Source organism: Ursus arctos, chromosome X (genome assembly GCF_023065955.2).
Source record: "Ursus arctos isolate Adak ecotype North America chromosome X, UrsArc2.0, whole genome shotgun sequence".
NCBI lineage: Eukaryota > Metazoa > Chordata > Mammalia > Carnivora > Ursidae > Ursus > Ursus arctos.
The window spans coordinates 79,074,332-79,094,972 of record NC_079873.1 but is presented as its reverse complement, the minus strand read 5'-3'; the positions used below and the strand labels follow the sequence as shown (position 1 = coordinate 79,094,972).

The following is a 20,641-nucleotide window of genomic DNA, read 5'->3' as shown; positions in this document are numbered from 1 at the left end:
ATGCCCGACTTCTCACTGACCTGTTCTGCTTGGATCAGAGGCAGTTTTCTTATCTCCTTGCCGGAAGGGGTGCCGTGCCCTACAGAAAGAGGGACGGACAGTCAGATGGACGCGAGCGCACGAGACAATGGCGGCGACTGTGTTTGGGGATTGGCCCGGCACCGGGGATTTAGGACGCGATACCTGCTTTATCAGATTAAGGGCCGTAACTGGCAAACAATTGCTACTTTTTGGTATTCCCTACCTCCCGTCCCCAAAGCTCCTCCGGGACCCACACCTAGCGGCTAATTAACAGCTACCTTTTCCTCCGCAGACCTCGCTTCGCCACGTCCCCGGTACCCAAATCGGCAGCGGGAGGAGCTAGAGCGCAGTGAAGGGGATCCGGCCTTAGGCAAGCGGAGTGATACCAAGCTTTGCACCGCGCCAGTCCGCCCTCTGTCGGTGAGCTGAACCCCAGCGTTTACTCATCCCGGTAAGGGTTGGGGCGACATCTGAACAAAGACGAAGCAGCGCGATACAGGGAAAAGCAAACCAATATCAAAGGGTCTCAGCATTAGTTGCCCTCTTTTAGGATCTCCCCCAACCAAACCTACATTTTTTTTCTTGAAATGAAACACATGCGGCTATGGGTTGGTGACGTCGCTGACTCTGCTCTGCCCCCCCCCCCCCCCCCCCCCGATCATGCGGAAGGATACCGCAGCGTCGTATTTACAAGTTCATTTCTCCAAAGTCCTAGGCCTTTGGAGGGTTGAGGGAGGGGATAAGAGCCCCTCATCTTATTCCCTACCATGTTTCCTGCCCTGAAATAGTGGAAGTTAAGGTGGGATAAAGATAAAGATATAGGGAAAACAGTGATGGATAAGAGAAGCATATTTATACCAAACTACCCCTGTGTGTACGTATGCCATTCTCAAGCCCTGCCTCCCCTCCTGATGTCCACAATATTTCCTTCACCTAAATATGCATGGTTCTGAGCGTGCACCATGAGGAAAACAACTCTGTACTCATGAAAGAGGCTTTATAGTTAAATAACTTTGTACCTGTAAACCACTTGTGCGGAGGTTCTATGGTGGCCTTCCCAAGTTTTTTCATTGCTCATGGGGCCATGGAAGGGAAGAAGGTGGGAAGGGGCTCCTGTGGAGGCCTCACCACTGTCTTTCTTCTAAAGGAAAGCAGACCTTGCCCTCTAACCCGAAGAAACAAACCACTGGCCTGTGCCAAGTCATTCTTTCTGCCGCACTGCTTTTTTTCTCACTTGAAATGGTAGCACACTGTACCATTTCCAGGTCCCCACAGATTAATGTGGCAAGAAAAAGGGCCTGTTCTTGTAAGGATCCAGACCAGGTCATGCAATCCTCTCTGTCACCTCACAGCCTGGTGTCAGGAGCTAGTTAGGGGCGGTTCTGGCTTCTCTTCCACACTCCTCTCTAAGGAAAAGGGATACTACCAATGTACTTCTCAAGGCAGATCCTAGCTGCTCCCCTGACTCCTTTTCTCTCACCTGCCTAATGAATGCATATGCTCTTTCTCCCTGAATATATGAAATTCCTGAATTTCCATTCCAAGCAGTGTCAGGAGGGAATTTGAATTAGACTGTAAGTTCCATGAAGGAAGGGCCCCTTTCTCAGTCTTGGTTCCCCACTGTATCCTCAGTGTCACACATGGAAGACAAAATTGTCAGTTAATAGTTGAAGGAGGTGAGGGCCATTGAGTCATGAGTATTCCATGGTATCTTCTGATGGTTGTAGATCAATACCTGTCTATTAAGTGTGTCTTTGTCTTTGATGTCTGTAACCCCAGGGCTTAGCCTCGAGTCTGCCACACAAGAGATGCTTTATATGTAATTTTTCAGTGGAGGAAGGAAGCAAGAGTCTACTAAATTATATTTTAGAAAGAAACCTGGGGTATATTAATATCTCATACTGTAATAACATTTGGTGGGGAGTCTCATTGGGGAGTCTGCTTGAAGATTCTCTCCCTCTGCCCCTTTCCCCACTCTTTCCCTCTCTCTCAGAAATAATTAAATAAATCTTTTAAAAAAAGAAATGTTCCTTATTCCAAAAATGGTTCAGCTTCTTTTCTATTGCATTTTTTTCTATTGCAATTTCTAGGAACATCTATTTTCCACATCCTTTAACTCATGTTTTATTACTTAAGTTATATATGTTCACAGTAGAAAACCTAGTAATTATATGGAAAATTAAAAAAAAAAGATACTGCATTTCCTAACACTGATAAATACTCCTAACATTTTGGTATATATCATCCTAGACTTTTATCAATGCCAGTGTGTGTATATATATTTACACACACACACACACACAATCTTCCAAGAAAAGATTTCATTATACTTATTTCATTGTAATCAGTTATCTTTCCAATAGCATAAAACATGCTGTTATTTCTCCCGTTTTAAAAACACACTATCTTAAGACCCCTCTTTCCCCAAAAGCTTCTGCCTCCACCATTTCTTGCTTCAAAGATTTTTCTACTTGTTTATTTATAGTATTTTGCAACTTACTTTCTTAAAATTATGTTTAGGAAAATTTTAATGACATAGGGAAAATTCTTATGAAACGATGCCAAGTGAAAAAATATATTCTCTAAAAACAATTTTATCCAGAATATAAATTATATGAGGAAATAGTATGTGCAAAGAAAAGCAAAAATCAGCAGTAGTGATTGCATTTATGATTTGGATTATATGAGGTTTTCCCCCACAGTTTTATATACTTCTGTGTTTCCCACATTTCTACAGTGAGTATATCATATCTATGAAAAATTCAGTATTATTTTTTAAAAGATCCTACTGTAGATTTTTAAAAATTGTGGTAAAATACAGACAGCATAATATTTACTGTTTTAAGCATTTTATTTATTTTTTAAAAGATTTTTATTTATTTATTTGAGAGACAGCAGAACAAGAGAAAGAGCACCAGTGGGGGGGAGGGGAGAGGGAGAGGGATAATCAGGCTCCCCACTGAGCAGGGATCCTGATGAGGGGGGACTTGATCCCAGGACCCTGGAATCATTACCTGAGCCGAAGGCAGATGCTTAACCGACTGAGCCACCCAGGTACCCCAGTGTAAGCATTTTAAAGTATACAATTGAGTGGCATTAAGTACATCCATGTTGTACAACCATCATCATTACCTAGTTTCAGAAATTATTCAGAAACCTCATACTATTAATCACTTACTACCATTCCTCCTCCACCCAGCTTCTGGCAACCACTAATCTGCTTTCTGTTGCTGTGGTTTACCTATTCTGGATATTTTATATAAATGACTTTTTTTTCATTTAACAAAATGTTTTCAAGGTTAATTCATGTTTTAGCTCTTTTTTATTGTGGAAAATGTCACGTAACATAAACTTCACCTTTTTAACCATTTTAAAGTATACAATTTAGTGGCATTTAGTACAATCAAATTTTGTACAACCATCACCACTATCTAGTTCTAGAACATTTTCATCATCCTAAAAGCAGACCCATATCTACCACATCTATTAAACAGTCATGCCACATTTCTGCCTTTTCCTAGTCCCTGGCAAAGACTAATCTACTTTCTAGATCTATGGATTATTCTAGGTGTTTCATATAAATGGAATCATACAATATGTGGTCCTTTGTGACTTACTTCATTTAGCATGTTTTCAAGATTCATTCATGTTGTAGCATGACCAATGCTTCACTCCTTTTTTAATGGCTAAATAATATTCCGCTGCATGTATATACCACATTTTGCTTATCCATTCATCTGTCAGTGGGCATTTGGGTTGCTTCCACCTTTTCGCTATTGTGAATAATGCTTCAGTGAACATTGGTGTATAAGTATGTTTGGGTCCATGCTTTCAGTTCTTTTGGGCATATACATAGAAATAGAATTGCTGGATCATATGGTAAATCTATGGTTAATTTTTTGAGGAACTGCCATACTATTTTCCATAGTGGCTGCCCCATTTTTGCATTCCCACTAGCAATACACAAGGGTTTCTCCACATCTTCTCCAATACTTGTTATATTCTGGGGGTTTTTGTTTTGTTTTGTTTTGTGTTGTTTTAATATAGCCATTCTAATGGGTATGGAGTGGTAACTCCCTGTAGTTTTTAATTTGCATTTCCCTAATTATTTATGATGTTGAGCATCTTTTCATATACTTATTGGCCATTTATATATCATCCTTGAAGAATTCCCTATTCAAGTGCTTTGTTTATTTTTTAATTGGATTTTTTGTCTTTTTGTTGTTGAATTGTAAGAATTCTTTATATTTTTTGGATCCAGGTTCCTTATTAGACATCTTTTTGGTAGAAATAGAGAACCAGATTATCAAATTTATTAAAAAATTAAAAGGACCTGGAATAGCAATTACAGTATTGGAAAAGAAAAACAATGTTGGAGGAGTTACACCACTGATTTTAAGTTACAAATAAGGCATTGATGTAAGGACATAAATACAGATTAATGAAGCAGGTCTAGAAATAGACACATATAAGTGTCAATTCATTTTTGAAAAAGGTACTCAGATTATTTGAGTGATCAAAGGAATTGACAGTCCTTCTAACGAACGAGGCTGATACCACTGGATATCTATTTGGGGGGCGGGAATGAACCTAGATCCTTACGATAACTTTTACACAAAATTTACTTGAAATTTATTGCAGACCTCAAAATAAGAGTTCAAACTATAAAGCATCTACAAGACAACATCGGAGAAATTCTTTGGAACCCTAAGGTAGAAAAGATTTCTTAGGACAAAAAGCCATGAACCATAGGAGAAAAAAAATTAGACATCTTAAAATGTTTTGCTCTCAGAAAGACAATATTCAGATAATAAAAAGGCTTGCCAGAGATATCTGACAAAGGACTCGTATGCAGAATATATTAAAAAAAAGTAACAAATTAATAATATGAGACAGACAGCCCAATATAAAGTCAAATGTAAAATATTTAAAAATCCAATAAAAATCCAATCCAATATAAAACCCAAAATAAAATATAAGAATACCAAATGTGCAAACAACTTGAGTGGGTTTGTCACAAATGGAGATATACAAATGGCCAATGAGCACATAAGCAGATGTTCAACATTATTTATCATCTTGGAAATGCAAACTAAAACTAAAATGAGAAACTTGTATGAAATCCCTATAATCACTAAATTTAAAAAAGCTGACAATATCAGGTGTTGGCAAAGGTGTGATGCAATTGGAAATCACATACATTTTTGTTGGAAATATAAAATGGTACAACAATTTTGGACAATGGTTGTGTAGTTTATTATAAAATTAAAAATACGCTTACCATAATATATATCAATACCACTCCCAGATATCTACTCAAAAGAAAAAAGTTTATGTTCATACAAAAACCTGTACATGAAAGTTTATATTGGCTTTATTTAGACATCAAAACTAGACACTACCCAGATGTCCATCAACATGTGAACAAAAAAAATGGGGTATATACATTTAATGGATTATGTAGCAACAAAAGGAATAAACAATGAATACATGCAACAACATGGAGTCAGAATGTCTAAAAATATTATATTGAACAAAAAAAGCCAGACACAAAGTACTACATATGGTATGATTACATTTATGTAAAATTCTGGAAAAAGCAAAAACTCACCTATAGTGACAGAAAACAGATTGGTGCTTTTCTGAATGTAGAATGTGGGAAGTATGAATACAAAGAGGCATGAAGAAACTTTTTTAGATAATGGAAATATTCTATATCTTTATTTTGATGGTGGTTACATGAATAAATACATATACACATGTATATTTAAAACTAAATAAAGTTGATTTTCTGAGAAGTTAAAATAGAACATTTGCTGGTACAAGGTAGATTTTTAAAAATCAATTTTATTTCCATATATAGCAACAAACATTTCAATGAAAATTTAATGAACAGTTTAAATAAAACCATTTATAATAAAATAAAATATCCAGGAGCACTTTTAATAAAATATGAACAAGACTTCTATAAAAATACAAAAGAAAAATATACTAAGAAAAATTAAAGAAGAGCTATATAAATGGAGGGATATTCCTTTGTTCATGGACTGAAAAACTCAATATTGTAAGTATATCACTTCTTCTCAAATTGATCTATAGTTTCATTGCAGTTCCCTACAAAAGAGAAAAGCAGCTCCTGACATCTGGGAGCTTGCCAATACTTTAGCTTGATATAGGTGTTGCTAACACTTAACCTAGTCTTTACATATAGGCCTTGGTGTTCTCCTGTTAAACAGCTCCATAGAACATCAATAGCAGACAAGGCCATTTGTTGCCCATGGTGGATCAAAATAAGACCACTATATAATCATGTCCGAGAAGAGAACATGAATATTGCCCTAGCCACAAACTACCGAACAGTCCCCTATCCTGGCAAAGATGAGATTGTTCCTTTTTTTCCTATTATAGCTTTAGCCTCAGTCTAATCTTGCCTCTTGGATAAGATTTATTAAGATTCCCAGTAATAGAATTACCCTTGTTTTTTGACAGCATCTGATCCAGAGCAATCACTGCTTTAAATTTTCCATAAAGTTGTTTAACACAACCTCAAATACTACACTATATCTATTTTAACACCCTCTAACTGAGATGTCCCATGGTTCCGCATGATGTACATTGTCTCTCAAAAAATGAGTAATAAATCCAACTTACTTAACTACAAGTGTATTCCTGTGTTCTTTGGCTGGAGGGTATTGAATTTGTTAGGCTTATTTTAAAGTTGAAGTAGTATTACCTAGTATCAAAATTATTTGGGAATTTTCTATATTATATATATTATATATGTATTTAAATTTTTAGCATAATTTCACTGTTATTGAGGAATATACTGTTAAAAAACAAAATTCAACTAAGTTTTGAAGATCTCATTGACTTTATTCATTGATTCATGAATCAGTCAGCATCCCATTTAGCAGATAGAAAGAAGTTCCAAGGAAGTATACAAAATGAAAGACTTATAGAGATGACTTATTAAGATGACTTTCCTTTAGGGGGTTGCTGGGGTCTACCAGGCAGATTATCTCACTAGTGCTGATTAGGTAGCTCCTGACTGGTCTAAGATTACACTTCTGCGAGAGGTCAAAAGTGTAATGAAGGTAAAACTCGACTTGGTGACTTGGTTCTTAGCGTGAATGACTCCACTTCGGGACTGTTTTTTTTTTTTTTAACAATACTTTTGATTTAAGTTGCTTAAAATGTAAAAATGTATTGAGAAATTTGTTCTCATGAAAAATATTCCATGTTCCATATTCACTTGAAAAAAATGTTTATAACATTGAATACAAATGTATATAATAAAGAATGCATATTCTTTCTTTATTTTAGTATTCTATGTCAATGAGGTTAAGTTTGTTAGTCATTTTGTTCAAATTTTCTATATCTCAACTGGATTTTTCTGTTTGTTCTAAAACTTACCAAAAGACTTATGTTAATGTCTCCCACTCTGTGTTTTTTTAATTAGTCTTTTGATTTCTACAATTTATCCTTTGTATATTTTGGTACTATGTTATTTGGAATACACAAATGTAGGAGTATAATATCATGGTGGATTGACCTTTAACATTATAAAACTTCCCTATTTCTATAATGTTTTTCCCTTTATGTCTACATTTTTAATATTATTATAGCTACGTTAGTTACCCTTTAGTTAGTGTTTGCACGGGACATTCCTTTTCTCACAATTAACTTCCAAAATTCTTGTGTTTTAATTTTTATGCTATGTCTGTTGATGCAGCCTAATAGTTCCCTCTTTAAATTCAGTTTCACAATTGTCCCTTTTTAAAAAGATTTATTTATTTATTTTAGGTGGGGAGGGGCAGAGGGAGAGAGAGAATCTCCAGCAGACTCCTGGCTAAGCATGGAGCCCAACTCAGGGCTTGATCCTATGACCCTGAGATCATGACCTGAGCCCAAATCAAGAGTTACCCCATCCTTCCACCCCCCTCCCCTCCAGCAACCCTCAGTTTGTTTCCTATGATTAAGAATCTCTTATGCTTTCTCTCCCTCTCTGATTTCATCTTATTTTATTTTTCCCTCTCTTCCCCTATGATGCTCTGATTGGTTTCTTAAATTCTACATATGACTGAGATCACGTGAAAGTTGTCTTTCTCTGATTGACTTATTTTGTTTAGCATAATACCCTCTAGTTCCATCCATGTTATTGCAAAAGGCAAGATTTCATTTTTTGATGGCTGAGTAGTATTCCATGGTGTGTGAATATATATATATATGTGTATATATATATATATATATATATATATATATATATATATATATACCTTCCTTATCCATTCATCTGTCAATCGACATCTGGGCTCTTTCCATAGTTTGGGTACTGTGGACACTGCTACTATAAACATTGGGGTGCAAGTGTCCCTTCGGATAAGTACATTTGTATCCTTGGTGTATATAACTAGAAGTGCAGTTGGTGGGTCATAGGGTAGCTCTATTTTCAACTCCCTGGTGAGCCTCCACACTGTTTTCCAGAGTGACTGCACCATTTTTCATTCCCACCAGCAGTGTAAGAGGGTTCCCCTTCCTCTGCATCCTCGCCAACATCTGTTGTTTCCTGAGTTGTTAATTTTAGCCATTCTGACTGGTGTGAGGTGGTATCTCATTGTGGTTTTGATTTGTATTTCCCTTATGCCAAGTGATGTTGAGCATATTTTTGTGTGTCTGTTGGCCATTTGTGTGTCTTCTTTGGAGAAATGTCTGTTCATGTCTTCTGCCCATTTCTTGATTGGATTATTTGTTCTCTGGGTGTTGAGTTTGAGAAGTTCTTTATAAATTTTGGATACTAGCCCTTTAACTGATGAGACATTTGCAAGTATCTTCTCCCATTCTTTCAGTTGTCTTTTGGTTTTATTGACTGTTTCCTTTGCTGTTCAAAACCTTTTTATCTTGATGAAGTTGCAATAGTTCATTTTTGCCTTTGTTTCCCTTGCCTTTGGAGATGTATCTAGCAAGAAGTTGCTGCAGCTGTGGTCACTGAGGTTGCTGCCTGTGCTCTCCTCTAGGATTTTGATGGATTCCTGTCTTGCATTTAGGTCCTTCATCCATTTTGAGTCTATTTTTGGGTATGGAGTAAGGAAATGGTCCAGTTCCATTCTTCTGCATGTGGCTGTCCAATTTTCCCAACGCCATTTGTTGAAAAGACTGTCCTTTTTCCATGAGATATTCTTTCCTGCTTTGTCGAAGATTAGTTGACCATAGAGTTAAGGGTCCACTTCTGGGTTCTCTATTCTGTTCCATTGATCTATGTGTCTGTTTTTTGCCAGTACCATACTGTCTTGAGGATTACAGCTTAATAATAGAGCTTGAAGTCCGGAATTGTGAGGCCACCAGCTTTGGTTTTCTTTTTCAACATTCCTTTGGCTATTCGGAGTCTTCTCTCGTTCCATACAACTTTTAAGATTGTTTGTACCAGCTCTGTGAAAAAAGGTTGATGGTGTTTTGATAGGGATTGCATTGAATGTATAGATTGCTCTGAAAAGCGTAGACATTTTAGCAATACTTGTTCTTCCAATTCATGAGCCTGAAAGGTTTTTCCATTTCTTTGTGTCTTCCTCAATTTCTTTTGTGAGTGTTCTATAGTTTTCTGAATACAGATCCTTTGCCTCTTTGGTTAGGATTATTCCTAGGTACCTTATGGTTTTTGGTGCAACTGTAAATGGGATCAATTCCTTAATTTCTCTTTCTTCTGTTTCATTGATAGTGTGTAGAAATGCAACTTATTTCTGTGCATTGATTTTATATCCTGCCACTTTGCTGACTTCTTGTATGAGTTCTAGCAATTTGGGGGTGGAGTCTTTTGGGTTTTCCACATAGAGTATCATATCATCTGTGAAGAGTGAGAGTTTGACTACTTCTTTGCTAATTTCAGTGACTTTTATTTCTTTCTGTTGTCTGATTGCTGAGGCTAGGACTTCTAGTATTATGTTGAACAACAGTGGTGAGAGTAGACATTCCCTGTCATGTTCCTGACCTTAGGGGGGAAGCTCTTGGTTTTTCCTCATTGAGAATGATATTCACTGTGGACTTTTCGTAGATGGCTTTTATGATATTGAGGTATGGTCCTTCTATCACTACACTGTGAAGAGTTTTAATCAAGAAAGGATGTTGCAGTTTGTCAAATGCTTTAGAAGAGATCACATATTAAGCCACAAAACAATTCTCAACAAATTCAAGAAAATCAAAGTCATACCATGCATCTTTTCTGACAGCAACAATATGAAACTAAAAATAAACCATAAAAAATCTGGAAAGAGCACAAACACATAGAGGTTAAATAACATGTTACTAAACAAACACCCACCAGCATGGGTCAACCAGGAAATAAAATAAGTAAAAAAGTACATGGAAACAAATGAAATTGAAAACACAGTGGTCCAAAATCTTTGGGATGCAACAAAAGTGGTTCTAAGAAGGAAGTTTATAGCAATATAGGCCTACATGAAGAAGCAAGAAAACTTTCAAATAAAAAACCTGACCTTACACCTAAAGAATCTAAAGGAAGAAAACAATAAGGATTAGAGCAGAAATAAGTAATATAGAAATGTAAAACAAAACAAAACAAAACAAACAAAAAAACCCCAGATTAATGATACCAGGAGCTAGTTCTTTGAAAAGATCAACAAAATTGATAAACCTGTAGCCAGACACATCAAAAAGAAAAAAAAAGAGAGAGAGAGAGAGAGAAGATAGCAGACTAGTAGGAGGACCCTATGCTTGTCTTGTCCCTCTAATGCAGCCTGATAAATATCAAATTATTCTAAACACACAAGAAATCGACCTGAGGGCAAAAAGAACAAACTCCAAATCTAGAGGGAGAAAAATGGCCACATCGTGGAAGGTAGGAGCTGTGGAGAGTTGATTTGAGGGAGAAAAGAATTGAAGGTGCTGTGGAGGGTATGGAGCCCCGATCATGGCAAGAGGAGAGAGAGAGAGAAAAAACAGCATTCAAGGGATTGAACAAGAAAAACTCTTCCCCAAAACCATTGACTGGGAAAAGGAGAAGGTCTGATTATTGCAAGTTTTTACAATCAGTGGATCTCAATGTCTGAAGTTTTAGAAATCCACACCATTGCTGGGTTTGTGCCTGGTGGGCCTAGCAGTGTTCCTATGAGGGAGAAGGCAGAGGTGTGGGAGCATACACCATGCTCTAAGGATCTCCTGGGTCACAGCAGAGAAAAAGTTCCCCTTTCTGGAGTGCATTTGGAAGGGGTGGCACTGCCTCTCAAGGGACAAAAGAGATGGGGGGTGGCACCACTGAGCAGCTCTGTTAATTAGCATAGCAGCAGAGGTACCTGCTGGAGGCAGCTAACCTGGAAGCTAGCTTTTGGCTGTGCTTTAACATAATGTGAGCTCCTGTATGGTTGTGTGGCTGCTTTTCTGAGACAAACCAGTACCAGCTGCAGTGTGGTAAGACCCTCCCCCAGAAGATCAGCAGGAGTCCCTGCCATGAAGGGTCCCCAGTATTTGGAGTTTTTGAAACAAGAGTATTGTGCCACCAGGCAGGCAGACAGCTCAGACACAGACAGGGTGACAGCAGGGTACTGACGGAAGCCTGGGACACAAGAGAGGAGATTGATAGCTCTTCTGTGAGGGCTTCCTTAACAGTGGTGGGTGTGAATTCTGAGAGCCAGGAAACACTATCCCCCCCCATCAGCTCAGGCAGACTTCAGTGAGCAGCACAGGGCCCCCAGTGGAGGCTAGAGCCATTTATATCAAGCACCACCCCACTGTACCTTACAGGTGCATCTTTACTAGGCCAAGTCAGCCTGAGAAACAGTACAGCAGGCCCCTCCCCCAGAAGACAAGTATAAATCCCCTGCATGCACCAAATCTGATCATAAAGCACTGCAAAGTTTCAGCTCTATGGGAAAGAGGATCAGGCTTATTTTAACAAGCAGACCAATGCACACCTAGTAAAATGCCATGCACTGGCCAAGGTCCAAACACTCCCTGCTGTAGGCAAGGAGAAATTGAAGAAGACTGACCTGAGGGAAAGAGCAGCCAAAACACAGCAGCACTCTAAAACACTTCCTGAAGTGCCAGGCCCTGGACAGTATAGGAACTCTTAATATAGCCATTACTCTCAGGAGCAGGAAATATAACAGACTTTCCTAACACACATCCCAAAAAACAGTGACTTAGACAAAATGCCAAGACTGAAGAATTCACACCAGAAGAAGGAACACAAAGAGGTCATGGGCAGGGTCTAATCAAAACAGGTGTAAGTAATATGACTGAACCAGAATTTGAAACAACAATCTTAAGGATACAAGCTGGACTTGAGAAAAGCATAGAAGACACTAGAGAATCCCTTACTACAGAGACAAAAGAACTAAAAACTAGTCAGGCTGAAGTAAAAAATGCTATAACTGAGATCCAAATCCAACTGGATGTAACGACAAGAAGGATGGAAGAAGCAGAGGAATGAATCAGTGATATGGAAGATAAAATTATGGAAAATAATGAAGTTGAAAAGAAGAGGGAAATAAAAGTATTGGATCACGAATGTAGACTTAGGGAACTTGGCCACTCCATAAAGCATAATAACATTAATATCACAGGAGTCTCAGAAGAAGAAAGCGGAAAAGGAGCAGAGTGTTTATTTTTTGAGCAAATTATAGCTGAAAAAATTCCCTATTCTGAGGAAGAAAACAGACATCCAAATCCAGGAGGCACAGAGAATTCCCATCAAATTCAACACAGTTGGCCAACCCCATTACATATGGTAGTAAAATTTTTAAAATACAGAGATAAAGAAAGAATCCCAAAAGCAGCAAGGGAAAGGAAATCCCTAAACTACAAGGGAGGACAAACCAGGTTCACAACAGATTTATCCACAGAAACCTGGCAGGACAGAAATAGTGGCATGATATATTCAAAGTGCTGAAGGGGAAAATATGCAGCCAAGAATACTTATCCATCAAGGCTGTCATTCAGAATAGAAGGAGAAATAAAGAGCTTCCCAAACAAACAGAAAATCAAGGAAATTTGTAACCACTAAACCAGCCCTGCAAGAAGTATTAAAGGAGACTCTTTGAGTGGGAAAGAGAGACCAAAAGCAACATAGCCTAGAAAGGAACAGAGATAATCTCCAGAACCAGCAACTTTACGTAATACAATGGCACTAAATTCTTATCAATAATTATTCTGAATGTAAATGGACTAAATGCTCCAACCAGAAGACATAGGGTATTAGAATGGATAAAAAAAAAAAAGACACATCAATATGCTGCTTGCAAGAGACTCATTTGAGACTTAAAGACACCTCCAGATTGAAAGTGAGGGAATGGAGAAACACCTATCATGCTAATGGACGTCAAAAGAATGCCAGAGTAGCCATACTGATATCAGACAAACTAGATTTTAAACCAAAGACTGTAACAAGAGATGAAGGGCACAATATCATAATTAAGGGGTCTATCCAACAAGATCTAACAATTGTAAATCTTTATGCCCCCAACTTGGTAGTAGCCAAATATATAAATCAATTAATAACAAACACAAAGAAAATCATTGATAATAATACAGTATTAGTAGGAAACTTTAACACCCTACTTACAGCAATGGAGAGATCATCTAAGCACAAAATCAATAAGGAAATGTCTTTGAATGACACCCTGGACCAGATGACTTAACATATATTTCCTAGAAACACACAAACTACCAAAACTGAAACAAGAACAATTACAATTTTATTAATTCTTTCATAGTACCAGCTCTTAGTTTTGTTGATCTGTTCTAGTGTGTGTGTGTGTGTGTGTGTGTGTGTGTGTGTGTATGTGTGTTTAGTTTAGTTTCTATGTCATTTATTTCTGCTCTAATCTTTATTATTCCCCTTCTGCTGACTTTAGGCTTTATTTGCTATTCCTTTTCTAGCTCCTTTTAAGTGTAAGCTTAGGTTGTGTATTTGAGATTTTTCTTGCTTCTTGAGGTAGGCCTGTATTGCAATATACTTCCAGAATAGATCACATACTGGGTCACAGACTTATCAAAAGAAAAGAGAAAAGACCCAAATAAGTAAAATCACGAATGAAAGAGGAGAGATCACATTCAAGACCACAGAAATACAAACAATTGTAAGAGATTATTATGAAAAATTATATGCCAAAAAACTGGGCAATCTAGAAGAAATAGATAAATTCCTAGAAACATAAAAACTACCAAAACTGAAGCAGGAAGAAATAGAAAATTAACAGACCCATAACCAGCAGGAATCAGTAATCGAAACTCTCCCAATAAACAAAAGTCCAGGGCCAAATGGCTTCACAGGCGAATTCTACCAGACATTTAAAGAAGAGTTAATGCCTATACTTCTCAAACTATTCCAAAAAATAGAAATGGAAGGAAAATTTCCAAACTCATTCTATAAGGCCAGCATTACATTGATTCCAAAACCAAAGACCCCACTAAAAAAGAGAATTACAGGCCAATTTCTGTGATGAACATGAATGCAAAACTTCCCAACAAGATACTAGCAAATTGGATCTAACAGTACATTAAACAGATTATTCACCACAATTAAGTGGTATTTATTCCTGGGCTGCAGGGGTGGTTCAATATTTGCAAATCAATTAACGTTATACACCACATTAATTTTTTTAAAAAGGTTTAGAACCGTATGATCCTCTCAATAGGTGCAGAAAAAAACATTTGACAAAATAGAGCATCCATTCTTGGGAAAAACCTCGATGAAGTAGGAATAGAGGGCACAAACTTCAACATCATAAAGGCCATATATGAAAGACCCACAACAAATATCATCCTCAATGGGGAAAAACTGAGAGCTTTTCCCCTAAGGTCAGGAACATGACAGGGATGTCCACTCTCACTGTTGTTATTTAACGTAGTACTGGAAGTCCTAGCCTCAGCAATCCGACAACAAAAAGAAATAAAAGGCATCCAAATTGGGAAGCTTTCACTATTTGCAGACAAATGATACCCTATGTAGAAAACCTGAAAGACTGAACCAAAAAAATTACTGCAACTGATATGTGAATTCAGCAAAGTTGCAGGATATAAAATCAACATACAGAAATCTGTTGCATTTCTATGCACCAATAATGAAGCAGCAGAAAGAGAAATCAAGGAATTGATCCCATTTACATTGCACCAAAAATCATAAGCTAAGAATAAACTGAACCAAAGAGGTAGAAGATCTGTACTCCAAAACCTACAGAACAATGATGAAGGAAATTGAAGAGGACACACACAAAAAATGGAAAAACATTCCATGCTCATGGACTGCAAGAACAAATATTATTAAAATGTCTATACTACCCAAAGTAATCTACACATTTAATGTAATCCCTATCAAAATACCACCAGCATTTTTCACAGAGCTAAAACAAACTATCCTAAAATTTGTACAGAACCACAAAAGGCCCCAAAGAGCTTTTTCTTGAAAAAGAAGCAGTGCTGGAGGCATCACAATTCTGGATTTCAAGCTATAAAACAATGCTGTAGTCATCAAGACAGTATGGTACTAGCACAAAAACAAACACATAGATCAATGGAACAGAACAGAAAACCCAGAAATGGACCCACAACTGTATGGTCAACTAACCTCCCACAAAGCAGAAAAGAATATTCAGCGGAAAAAAGAGTCTTTTCAGCAAATGGTGCTGGGAAAACTGGACAGCTATATGCAGAAGAATGAAACTGGACCTCTTTCTTAAAGCATACACAAAAATGAATTCAAAATGAATGAAAGACCTAAATGTGAGACAGGGAACCATTGAATTCCTAGAGGAGAAAACAGGCAGCAACCACTTTGACTTCTGTCATAGCAGCTTTTTACTAGACAGCTTTCGGGAGGCAAGGGGGGCAAAAGCAAAAATGAACTATTGGGACTTCATCAAGATAAAAAAAACTTCTGCACAGCAAAGGAAAGAACAAAACTAAAAAGCAACCTATGGAATGGGAGAAGATATTTGCAAATGACATATCTGATAAAGGGTTAGTATCCAGGGGCGCCTGGGTGGCTCAGTTGGGGTGCCTGGGTGGCTCAGCCATTAAGTGTCTGCCTTCGGCTCAGGTCATGGTCCCAGGGTCCTGGGATCAAGCCCCACATTGGGCTCTCTGCTCAGCAGGAAGCCTGCTTCTCCCTCTCCCACTCCCCCTCCCCCTGCTTGTGTCCCCTCTCTCGCTGTCTCTCTCTCTCTGTGTGTCAAATAAATAAATAAAATCTTAAAAAAGGGTTAGTATCCAAAATCTATAAAGAACTTATCAAATTCAACAGCCAAAGAATAAATAATCCAGTCAAGAAATGGGCAGAAGACATGAACAGACATTTCTCCAAAGAAGATACACAAATGGCTATAGACACAGGAAAAAATGCTCAACATCACTTGGCATCAGGGAAATACAAATCAAAACCACAATGAGAGGGGTGGCTGGGTGCCTCAGTTGGTTAAACATCTGCCTTCGGCTCAGGTCATGATCCCAGGGTCCTTGGATCAAGTCCCGCATCAGGCTCCCTGCTCAGCAGGGAGCCTGCTTCTCCCTCTCCCTCTGTCACTCCCCCTGCTTGTACTCTCTCTTGCTCGCTCTCTCTCTCTCAAATAAATGAATAAAATCTTAAAAAAAAAACCCACAATGAGATACCACCTCACACCAGTCAGAATGGCTGAAATTAACAACTCAGAAAACAACAAATGTTGGCGAGGATGCAGAGAAAGGGGAACCCTCTTACATTGCTGGTGGGAATGCAAGCTGGTACAGCCACTCTGGAAAAGAGTATGGAGGCTCCTGAGGGAGTTGAAAATAGGGCTACCCTATGACCCACAAATTGCACTACTAGGTATATACCCCAAAGATACAAATGTATTGATCAGAAGGGGCACCTGCACCTCAATGTTTATAGCAGCAATGTCCACAATAGCCAAACTACAGAAAGAACCCAGATATCCAACCACAGATGAATGGATAAAGAAGTAGTATATATGTATATTACTCAGCCATCAAAAAATTGAAATCTTGCCATTTAAATGATGTGACTGAAACTAGAGGGTAGTATGCTAAGTGAAATAAGTCAATCAGAGGAAGACAATTATCACATGATTTCACTCATGTGGAATTTAAGAAACAAAACAGAGGAGCATAGAGGAAGGGAGGGAAAAATAGAACAAGAAGTAATCAGAGAGGAGACAAACTATAAGAGACACTGAAAGCTAGGAAAAAAAAACTGAGGGTTGCTGGATGGGAGGAGGGTGGGGGCGTGACATAGTGATGTAATGAGCAATTGGTGTCATATACAACTGATGAACCACTGAACTGTACCTCTGAAACTAAAAATACACTATATGTTACTTAATTGAATTTACATAAAAAAGAAAATGCTTCCATCCCCAGGAATAAAGATGTTAGTTGAAAACAATAAATTCTAAGAGTTCTTTCTTTACTCAGGATACCCATCCCTTATCAGATATGATTTGCAAATATTTTCTCTGATTCTGTGGGTTGTCTTTCTACGCTGTTAGTCTCCTTTGATGCAAAAATTTTATATTTTGATGAAGTCCAATTGATCTATTTTTTTCTTTTTTCTTTTGTGCTTTTGCATTATGTTTCAGAAACTGTTGCCTAATTCAAGGTCACAAAGAGTTTACCCCTATATTTTAAGTTTTTTTTAGTAAGCTCTATGCCCAATATGGGGCTTGAACTCATGACCGTGAGATCAAGAGTTTCATGGTCTACTGACTGAGCCAGCCAGGCACCCCTCTTTTAAATTTTTTTTTTTTTTTGGTCTGCAGTAGCTTTAACAGAGAAACCAGGCTGCAGTAAGTAAGTCTACATGATCAGAGCAGATGGTGGTTATCTTTCCAAACTGTGAAGTATGAGCCCGGTTGCCAGCACACAAAGGTTAAACCAAAGCCCAGATACCCTCTTTCCTGGTTCTGCCCTGCATCACCAGCTCATGATGTGAGATGAGAGACTACACAACATCACTGAATGAAGTAAGAAGTCCAAATGGCCAGAAGCAACATCCTGACAGGAGACAATTAAATGATCATTGAAGAGGATGCTGAAATTAAGTTTAGTTACCTACTCTCTGATATTCTTTGACAAGGAAGGTGAGGATATTGGATGAACAGTAAATTATATTCTTCATTATTCAAGTAAGTAAATCCTATAGGATGGGGTTGATGGTCAATCAAGCAGTAGAATAGGATGAAAATCTAGACTAGTTATATATCCTCTGTGCCTAAAGAAAAGAACAGCAATGATAAAGGAGTAGAGAAGAACATTAAAATGCCTGAAAGTATTAAAAAGAAGAGCTTTTTTTCTTAAATAAGACAGGAAACAGCATCTTTTATTTTCCTCACTGCAGTGGCAGCAGACTTGCTGGTTTTCATGAAACATGATTCTGAAACAAGGTCTATTTGATAAGCTTGCTCAACAGGTGGACAAACATGAAGCTGACTGCTAATGTTAGAACTAGGTCTTCCCACAAAGCCTCTTGCAGGTGCTATTCTCATGCTGGATCTGCAGAGGTGCCCCCAGCACCATAAGGTGCTTCAGTTAATTCTGAAATATTGATTGCAGTGGCATGATTGACAGGTTTTTTTTCAGTAGTTATGTCTTTCTTGTACACGTAAACTTTTTTTGAACAGCTGGAGTTAAAGATGAGCAGGAGTTTGGTTTTGAGAGACAAAGTTTCAGACATCAGCCACAGATGCCTCTGCCCTATTTCACTACATGTTATTTTCTGAGAAACACATTCAATGGTTGAGTGTTAAGTACTGTGGTTGAAAGAAATGACCTGCTCACCACCATCCACCCTCCTTCCCCTCCATGTGAATCTCACAACAGCAGATGTTGTAGACAGGAAGGTTGTCTGTGTTCCCTTTCACCAGGGAAATTACTTGGAGACCTGGTGAATGGCATGGGTAAGATAGCCTACATTGTCCAAGGTGACCCCTGCCACAGAGATGTAGCCATCCTTTGTCATGTAGATGGAGAACTCCTTGGTCAGCCTCTCCACCTGTTCAGGCTTTAGTCCTGTGAAACAAAACATGCCAATCTGGTCAGTGATGTGCTGTCAGTAGTGGGGGAAGCCCTCCTTCTGGAGGTTGGAGACCAGCTGAGTCCACATGCTAATGATGTGGTGGGCCATGCCTTTTACTTCCTGCAGCCATTGTTTTCACAGGTCAGGGCTGGTCAGGATGGTCAAGGCAATGCAGGCCCCACTGATTGGAGGGTTGGAATACATGGGACAGATCAAGATCTTCAACTGTGACTCCACCCTTTTGGCTTCATCAGTATTTTTGCAGACCACAGTGAAGCTTCCCACGTGCTCACTGTATAAGCCCATGTTCTTGGCATCGGATTGGTAGAAACAAATATTAATGACCTGTTCAGTGAAGATGAAGTGGCACATAGCCCAGGCATCCTTGTTGCCATCACCACTGACAAAGCGTTGGTAAGCCATACCAAAGAATGCAAAAAGATTGTTTTTCTTCACCACTGTTGCTACTTCCTTCCATTGCTCAGGGCGAAAGCACATTCCTGTGGGATTGTGGGCACAGACATGCAAAAGAACATTTTGCTGTAGCATTTTTGAAATGTCCTCTATAGTGCCTCTGAAGTCCCAGCTGCATGTCTTGGGGTCTTAGTATCGATAACCATGTAGCTATATGCCAAAGTCCCTGAAGATGTGTGTACGATTTCCCTAGGATGGTTTGGGCAGAAAGACATCTCGGCCAAACTTAAAAAATCTTCGCAATAAACTGTCTCCAATCCTCAAGGTCCTGGTTCCAGAAATGGTCTGCATAGTGACATACTGGCTACTTTTCAACACTTCGTTATTCTCACCCAGGGCTAGTTCTGCTGATGCCTTACAAAATTCAGCAAGTCCCACAATGGGCAGATATTCTTTGTCCAAACTTTTTGCAGCAATCTGGGCCTTCACATTCTGAACACTAGGGAGCACATAAGCCTTTCCATTATCATCCTGGGGGCACAAAATCCCAGATTCTTTTTTTTTATTTTTAATTTTTTATTTATTTATTTATTTATTTATTTATTTATTTATTTATTTATTTATTTATTTTTGCTGTTGGTGTCTCTCTTAAAGGCTTCTGTGACTTCCAGGATGGGCTCTGGGGGCCCCATCTCCACATGGATCTATCAGGAGCTGGCTCTGGTAGGAGTCATGGCAGCAAGGCTTGGGTGGAAAGCAATGGCGACCCAAGACAGGATGCAGCTGGAGAGCAGGAGGGCCATGGTGGGTGGTGAGAAGGCAGACGGTAGCTGCAGGATGGAGCAGCAGGCACAGACACCTTTTTAAAGATTTTTATGGTAATTTGTGTTTGTAAATGGTGTGAGATAGGGGTACAAATTAATTCTTTTGTGAGTGGATGTCCAGTTGTTCCTTAACCAGTTGTTGAAAAGACTATTCTTAATTCAGAATATTTTTGGCACTATGGTTGAAAATAAATTGTTCATAAAGGTGAGGGTTTGTGTGTGTGTGTGTGTGTGTATGTGTCTGTGTACTTTAATTCTATTACATTAATCTATATATCTTCAAGTCAGTACCATGTGGTATTGATAACTTTGGCTTAATAGTAAGTTTTGAAATAGGGAATTATGAGTCTTCCAACTTTGTTCTTCA

At 38.4% G+C, this 20,641-nt stretch overlaps 2 protein-coding genes and 1 pseudogene across 3 annotated transcripts in view; all 3 read right to left on the bottom strand.

The window, feature by feature from the left end:
• Positions 1 to 51, bottom strand: part of GPRASP1 (G protein-coupled receptor associated sorting protein 1) — a 40,337-nt gene extending 40,286 nt beyond the window's left edge. For both annotated transcript variants that reach the window (XM_057313279.1, XM_057313274.1), the window contains exon 1: positions 21 to 51. The gene's annotated coding sequence lies outside the window, so the exon portion shown is untranslated. The remainder of the gene's footprint in view (positions 1 to 20) is intronic.
• GPRASP2 (G protein-coupled receptor associated sorting protein 2) overlaps positions 1 to 66 on the bottom strand; it is a 105,027-nt gene extending 104,961 nt beyond the window's left edge. Inside the window, exon 1 of the mRNA XM_057313288.1 lies at positions 21 to 66. The gene's annotated coding sequence lies outside the window, so the exon portion shown is untranslated. The remainder of the gene's footprint in view (positions 1 to 20) is intronic.
• Positions 67 to 18,889: 18,823 nt separating this feature from the next.
• Positions 18,890 to 20,253, bottom strand: LOC113244345 (aspartate aminotransferase, mitochondrial-like; annotated as a pseudogene).
• Positions 20,254 to 20,641: the final 388 nt, after the last annotated feature.